We start from the raw sequence: 22,488 nt of genomic DNA, 5'->3' as shown, positions 1-22,488 counted from the left end.
TATTTGTATGCAGTCCATCAGAGTAACACTAGCCAACATTATTTTGCGGTAAAATAGAAAATATGTCATTGTTATGGAAATCGCTGCCCTGATTCCGAAAATGATGCTATCTTTTTCCTATCACGTCTAGTTTTGACGCAATTCGATGTTTTAGTATCTGCATGAATTCGTGGGATGTATGTTGAGAGATGTTATGGCGCAATTTTTTTTAGAATAAAATTATGTGATTTGATTTGTTATTGTTTGCATTTTATTCTAGATTTATTGCTGCCTAAATTTTAATTTGGTAGTTGGGGATTTCCTGGTAAATTCATAAGAAACTCCCCCAGATACGCAATAGACCGCGAGGTATGTAGGATTGAAGGTAAGACAGTGAGAGTTTGTCTTTCATCTTAGACCACTTCAATAAACAGACGTGTTAAAAGCCCCAGCCCTTACGCAGTGTTTATGATGGACTGATAAAGCAGTTTACTTTCAAAGATAACAGTCCGAAAGTATTATACTCAAGAAGATGAACTTGTATTTTGTACGGATGTTTCAAATCTTCTACGTCGATTGGGAGAGAAAGAGTGTTGTTGTTTGAGTCATCAGTCCATAGACTGGTTTGATGCAGCTCTCCATGCCACCCTATCCTGTGCTAACCTTTTCATTTCTACGTAACTATTGCATTCTACATCTGCTCTAATCTGTTTGTCATATTCATACCTTGGTCTACCCCTACCGTTCTTGCAACCTACACTTCCTTCAAAAACCAACTGAACAAGTCCTGGGTATCTTAAGATGTGTCCTATCATTCTATCTCTTCTTCTCGTCAAATTTAGCCAAATCGATCTCCTCTCACCAATTCGATTCAGTATCTCTTCATTCGTGATTCGATATATCCATCTCACCTTCAGCATTCTTCTGTAACACCACATTTCAAAAGCTTCTATTCTCTTTCTTTCTGAGCTAGTTATCGTCCATGTTTCACTTCCATAAAATGCCACGCTCCACACAAAAGTCTTCAAAACATCTTTCTAATTCCGATATCAATGTTTGAAGTAAGCAAATATCTTTTCTTAAGAAAGCTCTTCCTTGCTTGTGCTAGTCTGCATTTTATGTCCTCCTTACTTCTGCCATCGTTAGTTACTTTACTACCCAAGTAACAGTATTCATCTACTTCCTTTAAGACTTCGTTTCCTAATCAAATATTTCCTACATCACCTGCCTTCGTTCGACTGCACTCCATTACTTTTGTTTTGGACTTACTTATTTTCATCTTGTACTCCTTACCCAAGACTTCATCCATACCATTCAGCAACTTCTCGAGATCTTCTGCAGTCTCAGATAAAATAACAATATCATCGGCAAATCTCAAGGTTTTGATTTCCTCTCCTTGGACTGTGATTCCCTTTCCAAATTTCTCTTTAATTTCCTTTACTGCCTGTTCTATGTAAACATTGAAAAGGAGAGGAGACAAACTGCAGCCTTGCCTCACTCCTTTCTGGATTGCTGCTTCTTTTTCAAAGCCCTCGATTCTTATCACTGCAGACTGATTTTTATATAGGTTGTAGATAATTCTTCGTTCACGGTATCTGATCCCTATCATCTTCAGAATCATAAATAGCCTGGTCCAATCAACATTATAGAATGCCTTTTCTAGATCTACGAATGCCATGTACGTGGGCTTGTCCTTCTTGATTCGATCCTCTAAGATCAGACGTAAAGTCAGGATTGCTTCACGTGTTCCTACATTTCTTCTGAAGCCAAGTTGATCTTCCCCCAACTCAGCTTCAACTTGTTTTTCCATTCTTCTGTAAATAATACGTGTTAAAATTTTGCAGGCATGAGATACTAAACTAATAGTGCGGTAGTTTTCACACCTGTCAGCACCGGCTTTCTTGGGAATAGGTATAACAACATTCTGCCGAAAATCGGATGGGACTTCTCCTGTCTCATACATCTTGCACACTAAATGAAATAACCTTACCATGCTGGTTTCTCCTAAGGCAGTCAGTAATTCAGAGGGAATATCATCAATTCCAGGTGCCTTGTACCTATTTAGGTTACTCACAGCTCTGTCAAACTCTGACCTCAAAATTGGGTCTCCCATTTCATCAGCATCAACAGCTTCTTCATGTTCCAGAACCAAATTATCTATATCGTTACCTTGATACAACTGGTGGATATGCTCCTGCCATCTTTCTGCTTTGTCTTCTTTCCCTAGAAGTGGCTTTCCATCTGAGCTCTTAATATTCATGCACCTAGATTTCCTTTCTCCAAACGTTTCCTTGATTTTCCTGTATGCAGCATCTACCTTTCCCAGGACCATACAGCCTTCGACATCCTTGCACTTCTCCTTCAGCCATTCTTCCTTAGCTACCTTGCACTTTCTATCCACTTCATTCTTTAATCGCCTGTATTCTTTTCTGCCCTCTTCATTTCTAGCATTCTTGTATTTTTGTCGTTCATCAATCAGGTCTAGTATCTCCTGAGTTATCCACAGATTCTTAGTTGATCTTTTCTTCCTTCCTAACATTTCTTCAGCAGCCCTACTGACTTCATTTTTCATGACTCTCCACTCTTCCTCTACTGTGTTTCCTTCGGCCTTTTCATTTAGTCCTTGTGCAACATGTTCCTTGAAACAATCCCTCACACTCTTTTCTTTCAACTTGTCTAGATCCCATCTTTTTGCATTCTTTCCTTTCTTCAATTTCTTCAACTTCAGACGGCATTTCATGACCAACAAGTTGTGGTCAGAGTCCACGTCTGCTCCTGGGAAAGTTTTGCAATCCAACACCTGGTTTCTGAATCTCTGCCTAATCATAATGAAGTCTATTTGATACCTTCCAGTGTCTCCAGGTCTCGTCCACGTATACAGCCGTCGTTTGTGATGTTTGAACCAAGTATTGGCAAGGACTAAATTATGATCAGTGCAGAATTCAACCAGCCGATTTCTTCTTTCGTTCCTTTGTCCCAATCCAAATTCTCCTACTGTACTACCTTCTCCTCCTTGGCCTACCACTGCATTCCAGTCTCCCATCACAATTAGATTCTCATCACCTTTTACATATTGTATTAAATCTTCTATATCCTCATATATTCTTTCAATTGCATCATTTTCCGCTGAACTAGTAGGCATATAGACCTGCACTATTGTGGTGAGCATTGGTTTGGTGTCTATCTTGACGACAATAATTCTTTCACTATGCTGGTCGTAGTAGCTTATCCGCTGCCCTATTTTCTTATTCATTATTAAACCAACTCCTGCATTTCCCCTGTTTGATTTCGTGTTGATAATTCGATAGTCGCCTGACCAAAAATCCTGTTCTTCCTGCCAACGTACTTCACTTATACTAACTACATCTAACTTTAGCCTATCCATCTCCCTTTTCAGATTCTCTTACCTACCACAACGATTCAAACTTCTAACATTCCACGCTCCGACTCGTAGAATGTCAGTATCCAACTTTCTGATGATCGCCCCCTCTCGTGTAGTCCCCACACAGAGATCCGAATGGGGGACTAGTTTACCTCCGGAATATTTTACCCGGGAGGAAGCCATCATCAGTCCATCATGGACTGCATATAAGTATGAGACCGGGAGGCGTGACCAGTCTTAAGGAATATAATGTACAGGAAGAGTATTCGGACTTACGAGGTTTTTAAAGAAAGTCAACGATATACTCCACAACAATTAAGTAAGTTTTCTGGTTCAAAAACCTTGAAGTAAGTTACTGTATCTTGTCACTTTCAGATCCAGAATATCCATCTACGAACAGACAAATGTGTATATTATCTAACTGGTTTTTTATATGCTTCCTTTACTTGTTAATCCATTAGCATTTATAAATGGATCAAAATGTAGACATACATCCTCGCAATGGTCTTGCAGAAAGTAAATATGTTGTCGACAATGTCCCCAGTTCCTCACGTGACCCAGGAACAGAACGTTCCATGTTTACATAATCACGATCCATTATGAGATGTGTAAGAGGAGTTTCTAAACTAAAACTTCGAATAAATAAATAAATTAATTAAATAAATAAATAAATAAATAAATAAATAAATAAATAAATAAATAAATAAATAAATAAATAAATACAATTCCTTGTACGGTGTTTCTTCTGTTTCCTTACATTCTCACATTATTTTTTTTTTTTTGCTAGGGGCTTTACGTCGCACCGACACAGATAGGTCTTATGGCGACGATGGGATAGGAAAGGTCTAGGAGTTGGAAGGAAGCGGCCGTGGCCTTAATTGAGGTACAGCCCCAGCATTTGCCTGGTTTGAAAATGGGAAACCACGGAAAACCATCTTCAGGGCTGCCGATAGTGGGATTCGAACCTACTATCTCCCGGATGCAAGCTCACAGCCGCGCGCCTCTACACGCACGGTCAACTCGCCAGGTACATTATTTATTTCCAAAGGCATAGACAGTGATTCACTTTTCCATGATTAGTTACTCTATTCAAATATGCCATTTCAATACAGTCTCTTCTGACAGTAGCTCAAATTAATGAAAATCTACAGCCTGTTTTCAAGTCATTTGATCGGGTCAGGGATGGAATAAATGAATATCTTGCGGCGAGGATAGGAAATGTGCCTGTTGCACTCCTCTGGGGCAATGATTAATGTATGACAGATGAAATGAAATTATATTGGAGAGTGTTGCTGGAATGAAAGATGACAGGGAAAACCGGATAAACCTGCCCGCCTCCACTTTGTCCAGCACCAATCTCACATGGAATGACCGGGACTTGAACCACGGAACCCAGCGGTCAGAGGCCGACGCGCTGCCTGAGCCACGGGGGCACGTTAGCTCAAATTGATATTATATATAAAAGCTTACTGCTTCGCCACCAGCCGGTCGTTTATTTGCATAACTAGTTTCTATATGGATATTGTAGACGTGCCTTAGTTCTTTAGAAAATGTGACTAATTTTGTGGTTAACCGAGCAAAAGCACGCCTTGAATTTCAGTCTATGATGTGCCAAATAGTTTGAGTTTTTCATCGACTTGAACAATTAATTCTCTCCTTTCCTTCTGCTGATGAAGTTATAACTGCTCGGCAAATAACGCATACGTACAGAAAATACACATTCATGTCCATGAATGCTGCAGTAATGCTACTCTTTCCACGTGCAAGGGACGCAGCTATGGGTTTGGAATGTAGCTCTCCCAGAAGTTTGAGACTGATTTGAGGGCGTGGAATGAATTTAAGCATTGAGACTACAACTGAGAAGGGAAGTTAGTTCAACCAACTAGATCCTTTAGGGCGGTTTATTATTCGGATATTGGTCAGGATAGTACGAAGCGTTTAGGTTATAGCCAATTGATTTCCAGTCCCAGTACCACTATAGAAATTACAACCCCTAACTAGTCGGTACTGTTAATCACGAAATCCCTAATCTCACGCATGAAGTAGGAAACATAGTACTTTTTCACGGTACGTAAACTGTATTCAAGTTTCGCTTATTATTCTGATAATATAGTTCACGGATAGCTGATAAGCTTTATAATTTCAGTAAATTCTGTGGAGAAGAGCTTGTCTCATAGTGGCAGTAACTAAGGCAAAGAAGTAACTCTGAACTAAAAACCTGAACATGCCTCTTGTATCCCCGTGGGAGCGTTATGGTTCCACACAAGATGAACCCACTCGTCCATCTGCTTGATTTATGGTTAAAGTTAGTTGAAAGCTTCACTGGATAAATGCTGAGATAGCCTACTCTAATTCACTGAACCAAGTTCTCAGCTGTCCCATAAACATGACTTAGAAACTTACTAAATTTCTTAACAGTAGCTTTAGAGGACCAATTTTGTTAATATGTCAGTTATTTCTACAAGCAGACACTCAGTTATCAATTATCGCACTTATACAAAGAGGACGGTTTTCTAACCTGAGTATTGAGTACTCTTGCACTTCAGGATTTCCGTTCATAAAAATGGTGAGTAAATCCTTTACCTTGACTAGAAAAAGATAAATTCTGGTCTCCTTGGTGCTGATTTACACATAATCTCACTGTAACTTGAGTTTCGAACAGCCTGACAGATACAGCAATATGCTTAAAAAAGTATTCAGAATGAACGTAACACACATTGCATGTATTATTATAATTTCAAAATTCTACTTACTTCATTCACTGCCTGACCTTGCGCGTCAGGCACTGATATATTCCTAGGGATCCTCCGTTGTTGTTACTGAGATGCCACCCATTTTTTCCTTGAGAGTCGTCTTTTTCTTTAGAACCATCACCTTTAATGCATCGAGGGCCTATCAATATTCATCAAAACTTAATGGCGCAGTAAATTTTCGATTGAATTTTAACATTCTGTCCGTTGAAGTGTTATTTGAGCTGTGATTAGTCAACATGTCGAAAGAGTACGTACTGAACCTGTGTCTATGATATGCAATGTCTCTTAATTTTCACCTCAGATAATTTCACAGGCCTCTGCGCGATAATATATAATTTCATAAAATAACACACGGTATTAATTTGGCTCGCTGTGTATGGGACGCAGACATCTTTAACCTTTACATTCCACAGACAACACGTTCATAGTTTAGTAAGTGAAACGGCTTATTATCAAAAAATAAACTGAATTACTCTTCTACCAATGTTTGAATGGCACTCTGATTGGCTATAGAAATAATTTTGTTCTTGAATATTATGCTTCTATTTATCTAATGCATCGGTGTCACTCGCAGAAGTAAAGCTGACTAGGATTAAAACATAATGCCTCTTACTTATTACCTATTAGGGAAACTTGGTGTTTTATCTTAGAGTTGAAGCTTCCATGGTCATCAAAAATTCTACGAATAGCATTTCGCGCTCATACTGTGTAGCTTTTAACAATTTTAATGGAAGTTAACATGAAAGTATTATATACAACCAATAATTCTAATCTGTCAAATGTTAGAAAACAGGTAAAAGAGGAATCAACTGCTGTCAGTCCCAATTCCCAAAAAATTGCAGATTGGTTAATATAGAGAAAACATTCTTATGAACTGATGTTGAGAACTAATAAAAGTTTCTTTTTTTTCTTTTGCTATTTTGCTTTACGTCGCACCGACACAGATAGGTCTTATGGCGACGATGGGATGGGAAAGACCTAGGAATGGGAAGGAAACGGCCGTGGTTTTTATTAAGGTACAGCCCCAGCATTTGCCTGGTGTGAAAATGGGAAACCACGGAAAACCATTTTCAGAGCTGCCGACAGTGGGGTTCGAACCTACTATCTCACGATTACTGGATACTGGTCGCACTTAAGCGACTACAGCTATCGAACTCGGTAATATAAGTTTCGTACATACATGTGTGTTGTCAACCGAAAATGTGATTGCTTAATGTTTTGTGGTCTAGGGTGTAAGCTTTAAAACAACACCTCAAATTACAGGATTCAATTATCCAATGAATATATTGCACAGGAAAAACGAACTTTTGGTTCAACTGGCGGGTGAGAGATAAGAATTTAAACTGGATACACAGGAAACAAGCTCCGTTCAAAAATAATAACATAAACGAATGGGTAATACTATTTACCGTAGTAGAACCAGACATACCGCAGAATAAATTCCAGTGTTTTTTTAATTTGAGGTTCTTTACATGGAGGAAGTATGATGGAATTCATCCTTCATATGTGCTACAAGACACAGTTTATGATATTTATTTGTGCTCAAGTTAGGATATGAAGCAATTCAATGAAGAATAGTAGTTTCACGTTCATGGAAAGTAGGTGTTCAAATTGACATCTATCTTAATGTAATGCGTCATATTTTTATGTTTTCTGCAACATAATACCTAGGGATATATGTGTTTGCTCTACAGGATAACTTAACAAAACTATTTGTAATGATACGATTCATATAAATTCTTAATTATTTTATTCATTACATAATTGATCAATGTTCATAAAATTTTGTTCTCATACAAGACACTCGTATGTGTTACAAGAAAATGTTTATAGTATATCACGATATTTCCTGATAAATACAGTGAATCAAGAAAACTTTTGACGCTATATATCAGATATACTTGAATGAGTTACACTAATTTTAAAACAAAAGGTCAGGTTATTGTTCAATGACAGTATGATAGAAGCAAGGAACAGTGATTTAACAATAAGAATAGGCAGCCTCAAAGTATACTTTGGAATCTGGTGAGTGGTTCACAAAATGCTGGTAAAGCAGGTAGATATATCACACATATATGCATACATGCATCTTCATTATAGACTCTTATGCATTTAAGTGTCCAGTTTGCAAAACACTTGTGAATTCACTTAACTCCGCCAAAATTCCCTATTTGTAACTACCACTCTGGCCTCCTTTAGTTCTATACCTCTTATCTCTAAATCATTAGAAACTGAGACCAATCATCGTCGTCTTGGTCTCCCTCTACATCTCTTACACTCAACGAGCGAGTACATTATTCACCAGGATAACGTATCATCCTCCATGTGCCTCACAAGAAAGTTTATGCGCACAGCTTCATCAATCGAGTTCATTCCGAACTTAACATTTATATCACCATTCCATGTACCTCCAGCCATTGTCCCCGCCTGATTTTACCAGCGATAATTCCCGATAATCTGTTTCTTCTAACATATGAATAAATTATCTTAAATCCATCCAGCTCTCTTTCTCGTGAAGTAAATTTCATCTGAAAACAGACCGGTGTAAGGATAGTTTCGTACGGGAGCTGATATCCTTCTTAGGAATACTGTTGATCGCAAATGCGAGCTCCCTGTATTAGTTTTGCTGCACATTCATACAGTCTCACTTGCTACACTACCATCCTGAGAGAAAACACATCCTAAATACTTGAAATGATATACCAGCTCCAGCTTTGTAATCAAAAACTGATATTCAATTGTTTTACGTGCCTTACCTAATTATATTACTTTAGTCGTGTAACGGTTAATGTTTATATTACATTCAGTGAATCTATTTTTAAGTATTATGATAAATTGATGTCAGTAGGTAAGAAATTCAACAGAATTGAAAGTCATATTGGTGATACAAAGCTGGAACAGGTCGATAGTTTCAAGTATTTAGGTTGTGTGTTCTCCCAATATGGTAATATAGTAAGTGAGATTAAATCAAGTGTCGTAAAGCTAATCCAGTGAGCTCGCAGTTGCGATCAACAGTATTCTGTAAGAAGGAAGTCAGCTCTCAGACGAAACTATCTTTACATCGGTCTGTTTTCGGACCAGCTTTGCTTTCCGGGAGCGAAAGCTGGGTGGACTCAGGATATCTTATTCATAAGTTATAATTAACAGACATGAAAGTAGCAAGAATGATTGCTGGTACAAACAGGTGGGAACAATGACAGAATGGTATTCGGAATGAGGAGATAAAGGCTAATATAGGAATGAACTCGTTGGCTGAAGCTGTACGCATAAACCGGCTTCGGTGGTGGGGTCACGTGAAGCGAATGGAGGAGGATAGGTTACCTAGGAGAATAATGGACTCTGCTATGGATGGTAAGAGAAGTAGAGGTAGACCAAGACGACGATGGTTAGACTCGGTTTCTAACGATTTAAAGATAAGATGTATAGAACTAAATGAGGCCACAACACTAGTTGCAAATCGAGGATTGTGGCGACGTTTAGTAAATTCACAGTGGCTTTCAGACTGAACGCTGAAAGACATAACAGTCTATAATGAAATGTCGTATGGCTTTTAGTGCCGGGAAATCCCAGGACGAGTTCGGCTCGCCAGGTGCAGGTCTTTCTATTTGACTCCCGTATGCGACCTGCGCTTCGTGATGAGGATGAAATTATGATGAAGACAACACATACACCCAGCCCCCGTGCCATTGGAATTAACCAGTTAAGGTTAAAATCCCCGACCCGGCCGGGAATCGAATACGGAACCCTCTGTATGTATGTATGTATGTATGTATGTATGTATGTATGTATGTATGTATGTATGCATGTATGTATTGTGCCCTATAATGCTTTTGATTCCCGTCAGGCAAACGCCGAGATCGAACCAAGAACATTATAGTGACCAATACACCCATAAAAGGACTTATTTTGGCACATAGCTTACCTTGCGATGCGTATCCACATTCTGCAGCTCAGTAGAACATGAATCAGGGTATCAGGGTAAAAGCGAGGAATAAATAAGGTAAATTAGGTGGATACGAAATAATGCAGGGTAAGAGGAAAATCCTACAAAAAATTATCTAACAGAAAACATCGCTGCATTCAAAGTTTTACAATAAGGGATTTATTACATAAAATATATTATTTACAAATACAAGAGCTTTCAAATGTGACTGGGGTAAATATAATGTTGAGCCGACGACTACCAGTTCACTGCCTTCGCGAAACAGCAAGGCTGTAACAAGCAAAGGACAATGGCGTAAGTAAGGAAATAAAGAAAAAAACGGATATCTGCAGAAATACACGTCTAGCAGTAACCTCCTCATCATAAAATTGCTTTACGGGAGCGAAAGCTGGGTGGACTCAGGATATCTCATTCATAAGTTAGAAGTAATAGACATGAAAGTAGCAAGAATGATTGCTGGTACAAACAGGTGGGAACAATGATAGAATGGTACTCGGAATGAGGAGATAAAGGCTAATTTAGGAATGAACTCGTTGGATGAAGCTCGGAGCATCGAACCCTGGAGCTAACAAATATAAACACATTAAGTACAGTGCTCTAACCCGGTATAGATCCCTGGTCCAGTAAAGAGCAAGGCATCGAATATCCACATACAACAAAAAATAATAGGAAAACAGCTCCCTCCTCCAAGGGCCAACAAAAAACGGGCAAAACGTTAAAAATGAAGCAGAACAAACAGAAATGAAATCTCTCCAGGCATCGTAACATCAAGGTCGTCCTTCCCCTCAAAACACTCGACAAACCGCAGACAGCTATATTGCCGAGTTCTAAGACTGTAACGTCAGACACTACACCCCTCACCAGCGGTTCGCACTAGACAGGCGGCGGCCCTCTTATTTATCAGCTCAGCTGACGGCCTTGTAGGCTGACTGCAAGGAAAGCTTCGCTTTTCATAGTACTTCGCATAATTTGGCTTCTAAAACGCTCTCTTAATTACACATGGGCTGCACGCCATCATATCAATGTCACAAGCAATACAACAAAATCTCATTACCGCCACCACTGGGCTCATCCTTAATTATACAAGGGCACAATCCAGTGCGCCATAATCACATAGTCACAATAAGGCGTCTCAAATGCATCTAACACGTTCTTAATCTGTGCTGGGGCTTTCTCATATCAATACACACAGTCAGCTACATGCATAATGCCCAAATTTCTCAAACATAAGGACACGCCCACCCTGTCACATTAAGCTAGGTGAGCTACGGGGGTAAATCCTGATCTACAATACACTACATTCGACCGCAAAGAAATGTGCCTTGACGCTGCACTATAAACAGTACCTGTCTGTCTGACATCACTAACATGACCAAGAGAATCCAACCTGACCCATGAAGACAACAAGTACACTAACATAATACTACCGAATAGAAATGTAATCACACCAACAAGGAATATACAACCTACTACCTACGCTAATATACTGGGTTCGAGCTTGGGGCATAGCTATACATTACCAATAATTATCCTAATATGAATTAACCTGTTGGCTGACGGCCAACCTTGTTCCTATCTAGACTTTAGATTACATGCTTGCTACAAAATTGGAAAGCTCTGACCTTAAATGATTGATGACATGACGAGCGGCCCCCCATGTGGACCACTGGATTTACCACATAATGATAGACTGTGACGCTGGCAGCAGATACAGGCGGACGACTGGAGACATTCTAGCTGGCGAGAACATATATTGCAGCTTCTTAGATGGTTGGAAGATGTCCCCGTCGACGTCGTGCTGAGTAGGTACGCAGACATTCCTGGGTCGATTCCCGATGTCGTGCCGGCTTCAGCTCCCGTTATTGCTTCCTCGCAATGAGTGTGTAGAAGCTCGTACTGGATTGATGCAGGGGCAACTGAAAAGAAATTTCATATTACACACAGTCCATATTCGATGCCTGTTTCCACTAAAACCATGCCTCACAGGTTACGGTGACCAAGTCTTGTTCTGAATTTAAACTTGGTACACCACTGTCTTCTTCATCAAACTCGGCAACACTATTATCTTATCCTTTCACTCTGACAACACTTCGCGGTACCAGAAATACCCTGAGCCTTCATTAATTCTTCCATTACGTTAGTTACAATTGGACCTCAAAGAAATATGAAGCTACTAGTCCAACAGTCTTTTACAGGCAGTACCTCATCTGATGACAGCAGATCAACACATGTAATATCAAGAATTCAGCTTAAATATGCAGGTTAATTACTTACTTTCTCCCCGATTCAATAGTTCTAGTTGTATGTGCAGCTCGAAGATAAGACGTTGTTCTCGATACCGATTCGCAGCGTGACGACCTCGTTCAAGCAGCCTTAGAGTCAAAGAATGAGGCTGACGCACCAGGCGGTCCTACATTTATAATCAGGCTAGCGTTACCACGCCCGCTTGGTCGCGTATGGGATACCCGCGCCCGCGACTCGAAGTTCTCCTGCACAAAGAGCGTCAAGTACCATACTTAACGAATGCAATTATAATTACAGCCATGTTGCATATCAAAAATTTAGCGGAAATTATGCAGGTTGCAATTCTCTTAGCAGATCCAATGCATCTCTTCCGTAGCCAGAGATATTAAATTAATTCCTTCTTCCCTCCAAAGGTTTGTTTGCCGCGATATGGGGCGCGTCCCCAGTCTCAATTAAGAAGCTTCGCTTGGGCAATAAATTCCTTTTATGAGTCTCTGGAATTTTTCATAATGATGCTGTAGCTATCTTCCCGCGATAAACGCTTCCTCTGGAATCTCTTATGAAATGAACTATTATACAATGATTTCCTTGGTGATCTCAGGTAATCCCAATATCTAATGCTAAAATCCAGACTATTGGCACATGAACTGTATGGTTCAATATGTATGTATGTATGTATGTATGTATGTATGATATTAGACTGCAAGGTTTCAGCACAATCTCCCCTAAAACTAAGTCGTCCGCATAGGCTATTTACTGCATTTCCACCTAAGTGAATTCTTCCCCGTCACTTTATACCTATCAGAAGATGGTCCATATTGAACCGGGATTGAACATACATCAAGTATCTCTTAAATAAAATACGCCATAAGTAATTTATAAAGTATTAGCGAGTGTATCTTCAACGCTCATACTGACAAAGTCTCGCAGGAGCAAGTAGTCAACCCGCACAACGTTACTTTCGTCATCACACAGCCAGTGCTGTTTCAAAACAGGTTGCATCGTACGATCTGGAGACATCCCAGAAAGGAATCTTTCTACATCCTAAACCAATTGAGGTATCGATTCAGAAACAACGGCATCTTATAGTGCACATTTTAAAAGTCCCATCAAGTTAATTTATTGAAACTCGATCCAAGGATTACGGAAATATTCAAGATTTTATAAAACATTACGTCAGAGCTAGATCTACATTAAAGGCCATCGCTCTTGGTCCCTTCACTACCGTTTCCACCGGCAACAAGAGGATTGTAGTTCGCCCCATGATACGAAGTATACCCACATGGCGAAATTATGCCTAAGTGACGTGCGAGTTGTGGAACATAAAATAATTCCGGCGTTACGGTATTTATAAACTTTCAGCAAATTGAACCTCGTTGCGTTAATTATAAACATTTTATATGGTGATTATAAGACTAGTATAACTAATATTTACGTGTGTGTTAGAAGCCATGATAGTGCTTTTTCCAAGTGAATCTGACATAAACTTTAACATTACGATGTGAATAACGGAGTACTTAGATACTTTACTTTTCGTACAATATGTGAATAACCATTCACTTAGACATTACATCAAATGCGGTAGTGAAAGTGATATGATTTTTTCTTTGAACAGACTGTTGAAAATGATATTAATAATAATTGCTTCGCATAGAATGCAGTAGTTAGAAATGCTAGCGATTTTTCCTAGTGATTTACACGACATAGACACAACTGAACTATGCTACAAACATTCAGTTGCTTTAGAATTATGATTGCAAGTGTACAGTCCATTCACGGCAGTTCACACCGGCAAGACGACGATGTTAGTCGCTGCATGATACGAAGTCAGCCTGCAGGGCAAGACTATGCCTAAGTGACGTGCGAGTTGTGGAACATAGAATAATTCCGGCGTTACGGCACTTATAAACTTTCGGTAAGTTGAACCTCGTTGAAGAACTTATAAACATTGTATAAGATAATTCGAAGACTTGTATAACTAACATTGACGTGTGTGCTAGAAGCCATAATAGTGTACTCTCCAAGTGAACTCGAATTAAACTTCAACATTACGATGTGAATATCGGAATATTCAGAGACTTTACTTTTCGTACAACAAGTGTTTAACCATTCACTTAGACACTATATCAAATGCGATAGTGAAAGTGATATACTGTTTTCCTTCCAACGGGCTTTAGTAATAATAATAATAATAATAATAATAATAATAATAATAATAATAATAATAATAATAATAATAATAATAATAAAAAATTGCCTCCCACGGAATGCAGTAGTTAGGAATTCTAGTGAGTTTTCCCAGTGATTAACACAACATAGACACAAGTGCACTTATAGTTATTCGTGTAATGCAAGTGAAATTTCCAAGTGAACTGTGCTTTTAGTAGGCATGTGTTGCTACAAACAACCAGTTTCTTTAGAACTATAATTGTAAGTGTACAGTTGTTCGATCAGACGTTCTATTTCTAGACGTGAATAGGAATAAACTGTATTGTGATGAGTTCAAATGAACAGTACAAATATTAATTTGCCAGAAAAATTCTATGCAAGTGATGAAATTCAAACTTTTTCTTGTGGAAAGCCACCACAAGTTTCCCAAGAGCAACTTGTTTTTCTAATTTTACGTTCGGGCTCTAAGTTAGAACCAAGTCAACGATTACAATTCACAAAGTGCTGGTGTTTATGTGAATCATTCCGATACTTGGGGGAGAGTTAAATGTGGACACTAGTGTAACATAATCAGTGATTGGTTACCCCGCGCCGGAACGTTCAAGAATCAACGACGACCATTTGCTGTCTGCAGAGGACCGTGGTTCCATTGTTTGGTTGCTGCACACGAGGGATCGTGTCTCCATGGTTTGGTTGCTGCTTACAAGGGATCGCGGTTCCATGGTTCGGTTGCTGCACGCGGGAGATCTTGTTTCCATGGGTGAATCGCTGTCCATCAAGGAGAATCTATGGAAACAACTTCACTGTAGCCAGCACAATTGTAATGTGAACCTTATGGGAATAAATTCAGTTTAAAGAATTTTGAATTCATTGTAGATTGGGCCTCTCTCTGTATCCAGCTCCAGGTCTACACCCAGTGCGCCCTGTGATCAACATATCGTAACTCTCAGAAGTATCTGGTCGTGGGTTGTTATTATCATATAATTTCCTGGTACAATACAAGCTATGAAAAACAAAGGCGAAAGATTACAGTCTTATCGAACTCCAGTAAGTACTTACAACCAAGAACTCCTTCTACCACCAATTATCACTGCAGCCTAATTGTCACCATAAATATCTCTGATTCATTTAAATAATGTACCCTTAATCTCATAGTCCCTCCGTACGGCTAATACTTTTTCCCTTGGTACTCTGTCATATGTCTTCTCTAGATCTATGAAACATAATAAAACTATACATCCCGTGGCGTTTTTCAATAACCTGGTGCATACTGAAAATCTGATTCTGACAATCCATTGTGGTCTGAAACCACACTGGTTTACATTCAACTTCCTCTCAACTGCTGATTCCAAAATGCCACTGAACACCATGCCTGGTATAATGATCGATAAAATACGTCGATAATTGTTTAAATCCTTCCAGTTTCATATTTTATAGATTGGTGCAATTACTGCTTTCGTCCAATCAGAATTTACCTTACTACTATTCCATGCAAATATTATTCAATCAAGCTATTTTATCCCTGCCTTCCCACTATATTTCATCATCTCAGGTCTAATTTCATCTATTTCTGCGTGCTTTATGACAAGGGATTATTTTTACCCTCCTTTCCACATCCTCAAGTTTAATTCCAACAACATCTTTATTATGGTCCTCCTTCCCAAGAGTTTACTTGTTCATGACGTCGTCAGAATGATTTCGTTTTTCGTTGAGAAGATTTTCAATTTATTATTTCCACCCGTAGAGTGATTCCCTGGAATCAATTATTAGTTGACCTGATTTACCCCCAAAATATTCATTTACTTTTTCCCTTCCTATCTAAGATTCTTCATTACTGTCCATAAAGTTTTCTCTGCCGCTTGACCTAGTCTTTCTGGTTATTACCAGAATCTTCCAGAACTCTGCTTGAATTCAACAATTATTATTTCTTTCACTATGTTTCATTCTCCGTATCAGAATTTGTTTGGAGCCTTTTCTTGTGCACCTTCTTTTTACGTTTACAGTCTGCCATGACTTCATCATTCCACCGAAATGAAAATATACTGCCAGAGAAGGACGGCAGAGAAGGCTAAAACTACCGCAAATATCGTTAAACGTGGTCCGTATACGATCATAGCGAAGAAAAAAAATACATTTCTGAACGCCTCTTCAATCGCTACTGGTTCTCAGAATAGCAGGGTGCTGAAATTTTGTCTCACAGAAGTCTTTCATGTGTCGGAAGGCAACATCAGAAGTTGTCACACTTGAACACCCTCAAACACTACTGATCTAAGTCGGTACTAAAATATAGTACTCCTTCGTATTTGTGGTCATTAGTTAAGGATTAAATCCATCATGCTCTTTGTTGTGAATAGGCAAGTCAAAGCCATCTCCTATTTGGTCACTAAGGTTCATGGATTAGTTAATGGTAAAAATCTTACAGTAACCTGTATCAAAACCCCATTAATATTCACGCATCATAATAATGATCAAATCAAAGATCAGCCTGATACAGTTATGGGTATATACATCTGCAAAGTAGACCTAATCTCAAATTTCCGGTATCATCCCTTTGCATCCCCACTCTCGCGAAATCTGTTTGGGCAAACGGTTTGAGGACATCTCGTACATTGTGGGAATACATTTAAAATACCTTAAGTCAGCTTTGAGTTTTTAACATTCGCACACTGACGTATTGTACCCATCCACATGTACGAACAAGTGACCCAGCGGGATCAATTTACATTTTATCATCATGTCTTCGGGCGTAGCGCTAGGTCGAAGGCAAATAAGGACACGCGAAGTTACGTCTTGTAGAAATTTCCACTCATGAGAGAGTAACCCAGTATGAGTTTGCTAAAAAAAAAAAAAAAAAAAAAAAAAAGACAGTGAGAATATGAAGTCGAACACGGACCACGTGACTTCGCCATAGACGCGGATACCGAAGGGAACCAATTTCCCGAAATGAGATTTGCAGCCCTGCCAACTTCGATTATAGCGTAAAAAATAAATTTCACTCACGGTCTGGACCTTAATTAAAGAAATAAGTCATACAAAGAAACAGTGTAATTTATGGGCAAACTTTAATGGGAGGACTATTATCATTGTTTTAAAGTAACTAAGCAGTTGGAGCCTACGCGAGCATTGAATATTTGTGCTGAAACATCTGCGTGCCGTACATCGGCAAGGGCAACCCCAGAGTTGTCTCCATAGAGAAAGGAACACTAAGATGATTGCCGCCAATTGTACGATCGATTTCTTTGCGAATGATGATTTAAAAATATATTGGAATATGCTAACCACATGTAGGGTGCATTAACTCATTGACATGACTGAGATTAACCGCACTGCAATTTACATCAGATAACACTCCCCTTTTAAGGAGTGTAAACAGATCTGTTCAGAACAGACAAAATTAATTGTTGTCATCATAACATAAAGGAATTCAGCTCTGGAAGAATTACTTCATTCCAAAATTTATTGTCCGTTTAATTGTAACACCGAAGCACGCCGTGAACATCGTCCACCCGCTCGGCTGACTTACCAGGCACGTACGTTACACATGGTTGAACACGGTAGGGGACAAAATGGAAAATAAATATAGGTATAACGACGGAAACAAACGATACTCTCACGTACACGGTGGCTGACTTTCGTTGGGTTGCTTCAGTTCGTGACGTCATCTCGAACAAATGAAATACCGGGCTCGATCTCGCCACTCACGAGCATCAATCAATGTGTCTACAGCACTGAACTAGCTGCAGGGAAGCTGGTAAACATCGCCCTCACTGCCGCACCCTCACTTCTCATAAGAAGAAACAGGGACACGTCGAAATATTCCTAAGTATAATTGGGACATTGTAAATTGTATTATACGGTATAATATAGGCATTTAGCCATGAAATATTTTGGTCACCCGATGTGATACTACTACTACTACTACTACTACTATTAATAATAATTGTACCGAGGGTACAGAGTCTCTCTTTCAGTATTCCATGAGTTATTCTCTACTATGTTATTTCTGCTAAAGGCTCTGAACTTGGAGATAGTGTAACACTTTTTTTCAATGTTTATATTGTTTTGCCATAGATATATGTAATAGACCTCTTGAGGGAAAAACCCTAATTAATCTTGAAAGAAAGTGTTTATCCTTAGGCTGGTAAACGTGACAGCATGGTGTTGATATTATTCTTCTTAGTTCCGAAGTTGCACATGATTCTTCTACCACCTCCTCTATTTCTATCCGCCTGTCGAAAGCAAGAATGTAATATTTCTCACAAATCGGGGCTTATTTTGGTTAATGGAAGTCGTCAAATCCGATCCATGGCTTGTAAACATCCATAAATTTTGGACTTCATCTGTGTATAAGTTTGGAGACCACTCTACATTACGATGAGAAAAGAAATCCCTAACGTGTCGCGCATTGCTGCTGTGATTGTGTGCTTGAAGTGACAGAGAGGGAGTTTCCCTTGGGGATCGCTGGAGGCGGGAGTTTCGGCCTAAACGAAGTTCCAACTAATATGGTATGGCAGATAAACTTATCTGGGTATAGTTTTTCCCAGCTCCGGAATTGCATAATTATTTCCCTTATGGGAAATTGGTTGAATGTAAGGCAGCAAAGGTGGTTACCTTCGTAACTCTGCCATTCAAATTAAATTGGGTGGTTAACGTTTTATAGCTCTAAAACTGAACTTAGGTTTTTCGGCTTTAAATGTCTTTCCCACGTACTCACCCTGTAGTACGGGGTTAGCCTCTGCTTCATTGGGCCATTAGCCCACTTATGATACGTAATTTTTCATTTTGTAGTGCTTGATGTCCGCCTCTTTCTAATTAGGTATCGGCCTATTGTAAAGGTTTTATTTTCTAAATTTATTTTGCCGTGGCCAAGTAGTATGTTTCTTGAAGTGTAACCTTAGTAAGTAAGCTAGATCTGTGTTCTTCAACCTAATAGGTGAATTTATTATCGCTAATGTAAATTGAAAGTATGTATCAATAACCCATTATGGGGCTCAACTTGTTTGTGAAATGGGTTGTGACCCATGTTCGGTAGTGTAATAATGGGGATATAGTCTCTTTCTGAAATTATAAGGCTAGCTTCTACTTGATTTGAGACTGAATCAACTCGATATTATCATGATCATATTTATGTAAATGGGAACTTAATCCCTTGATAAATATACCTGTTAGGAGCCAATAGGCTCATGTTGTTCCGATGGCGGAGCTTTTTAGCTCTTATCTTGTTTTCTCGAGCTATGAGCTCCAGTATCGTTTAAAATTTGTAAATATTTATCGAGCAACCTTACTATTCTGCGATTTGCAAACTTACTGTGATGAAACCAAAGTATATTAGAGAGGAAGGTAATAAAATTTCCAGAATTTTGCTAATTTAACTCATACTTTGAATATTGTTTGTCTGTCTATTCAACCCAGGCGCTTCCTATTCGTCTGTGAGCAGCAGAAACCCGATGATAATAATAATAATAATAATAATAATAATAATAATAGTTTTGCCTTAGGGGATACGTAGTATTATTTTATACTCGCCATTGGGACAATGAAAAGCCATACCCAGCGGGGGAAGTGCACATTCATGTTGGGTGTATCGTGTGCAGCTGGTAGACGTAGAACAATTGTAATAAACAGGAACATCACAACGATAAGTGAAAGGTATACAACCACTTGCTCTGGCATGTTGACGGAGGACGATGGTGGCTATTACTTCAAGTTCAAGTAGGTAACTAACGAAGAGAGAGTTTTCCACTATCGCACATTCAACAAAACTGTGCAATGAACAATGTTGCTCTAAATTCCTTGATTGGGAACATATATGATAAGCTTGTTCTCCCCATTTGCCTTTTCTGGAGATAACCTAGTGTTTACAGTGAACTATGTCTGCTGATATAAGCTAGAGCAAATTTTGCTACTTTCCTTGGTCTGTCTTACCCTTGGCTTTGACAATGTTAAATATACTGAGGCATGAGCGATGCTATTATTGCCATTCCTTATGCAGCTATTACCTGCTATGTATGGTGTGAGAATATTTCACATAGTGTCGGATTGTGCATGAATTTTATTAGGCGTGGCAGACTGATATGTAATAACAACTTCTGGCTCAGTGAGGATGGCAACGGGACGCTAACTCACTCCTCATTTCACCAGTACGCCCCTTCAGTGATGCCTACGCCATTTGTGACAGCTAATGGTGGATCTGTTGAGGATCCGGCCAGCCTACGGGCAGAGGACTGAACATAAATCCGTCCACCCTATCTCGTACGTTCAATATTAACTCGAGTTAAAATATCAAGCAGAAAGCCTACAAGAAACTTCACACCCAGCTGAGAATCTTGAAATGAAAATCACGAGTGGTCAACGACAATGACGAGTTACTAGGGGGGAATGCTCCTGTTTCTGAAGAATAAATTAAAAAAGAAGGGCTCTCTCATCTGAGACTCAATTTAATCTGTATCCATTGAAGCTTTTCTCCTTAGGGATAGGGGAAAGTGGTAGTAGTAATGTAAGTTGTAGGCCTTCATAATAAAAATTAAATTACATCGTAGCACTTCCCACACTGGCATCGGTTTGCCGAATCACACTGTCTCTTCTTACTCATGAGAGCGGTTGCGAAATGTCTTACATAACTCATTCATTTACATATCTGCAGTAGAGGCCTACTCAACTTGATAAACGGATGTTGATGATAGTAGGAATATGGCAGCTCTTATGGTTGTTATGACCAGATACATCTGAGAAAATCCTCACCCATATCACTGATGGATACGGTAATACTCACCCTTATGCTCGCAACAGGCAAAAGGGGCGTTCAAATGTTCTTGTCCATAAGATGATTCCGAAAACCTCGAACGATTTCTCTATCACGAAGCCAAAGTAGACTACATATAGAATTATTCCAGGCATAGAAGTGCGCTTTTGAGATCATCACGTGTCAACCAGTCTAGTTCGTGTTTGATAACGTTACGCGGACGGGTATCTATTTCAGTTTCTAAAAGACTTGACCAGGAAAATAAATGTTGATTCATTTAGAAACGAAAGTATTTTAAAAATCAGAAAATATTACTAATTTCTGTACTAGAATTGAATTTTTCTTTCACGGGCACAAGAAATATCCGCTGCTTTGAGTTCAGAATCCAATAGGATTTACTGAAGAGTTTGTCCCAAATTTTTATATAAACTCTCGTGCAGAACATAAAATGAGTTCCACAACCCGATTAAACTTAAGGGACAAATAAAGTCCTTAAACCGTTTCAAATATGAATTCTTCCTAATGGGTAAATTCTTTTATGAGTTTATATCATAAAGTTCATATTTCTCTAAAAAGAAATTAGAGTTGGGAATAAAATGCATGTCCACATCTTTCTAGGAAATTCAATTCGTAATACTCTTTTAATTGGACTAACTTTTTAAGCAGGATATCGTCGTTGTGCCAACCATTAAGTTACGATGTGTTGCAGAAATAAAGAATCACAGCGCGAGAATTTTTAGAAGACGATTTTATACTGAATCTTAGATGACAGATCCTTACCAGTCTATGTTTTAAGCTACTTCCCAGAGCAGTTTCCGCAGGTGCAGATAAAATATTCACTTTTAAGAGTCTCAAGCGTCCCATTCCGTCCAAATTGCTTCACATATTCTTTCGGTGAATAGCACGCTTAAGAGATAGCGTGATAGATAGTCAGTAGTCTATATGTTACTCTAGATCATACTCTAACTCCATTTCAAAAAATTAAACCTAGATACATCAAGTCGTTCGGACGAGATGGTTCCACAAATATCCAAACACATTTTCATATTTATTATATTAGTAGGTATTATAACAAATTGAACTCTTTAATAACATTGGAAGACGTTTCTCCGGTGTACCCTGGCGTAAACATTCCGAAATTCCTCAACTCCCAAGTAGTTATAAATTAACGTTCCTTTAGAAAATGTTATTTTCAATCCAGCACTTAGATTCATTTTCTGATAATACAAAACGTTTGCCAGTTATTTAAGTCCTAATGGGATAAAACATACGGCAG

This window comes from Anabrus simplex, chromosome 1 (assembly GCF_040414725.1).
Source record: "Anabrus simplex isolate iqAnaSimp1 chromosome 1, ASM4041472v1, whole genome shotgun sequence".
NCBI classification, from domain to species: Eukaryota; Metazoa; Arthropoda; class Insecta; order Orthoptera; family Tettigoniidae; genus Anabrus; species Anabrus simplex.
Note: the sequence above shows the minus strand (reverse complement) of the source record.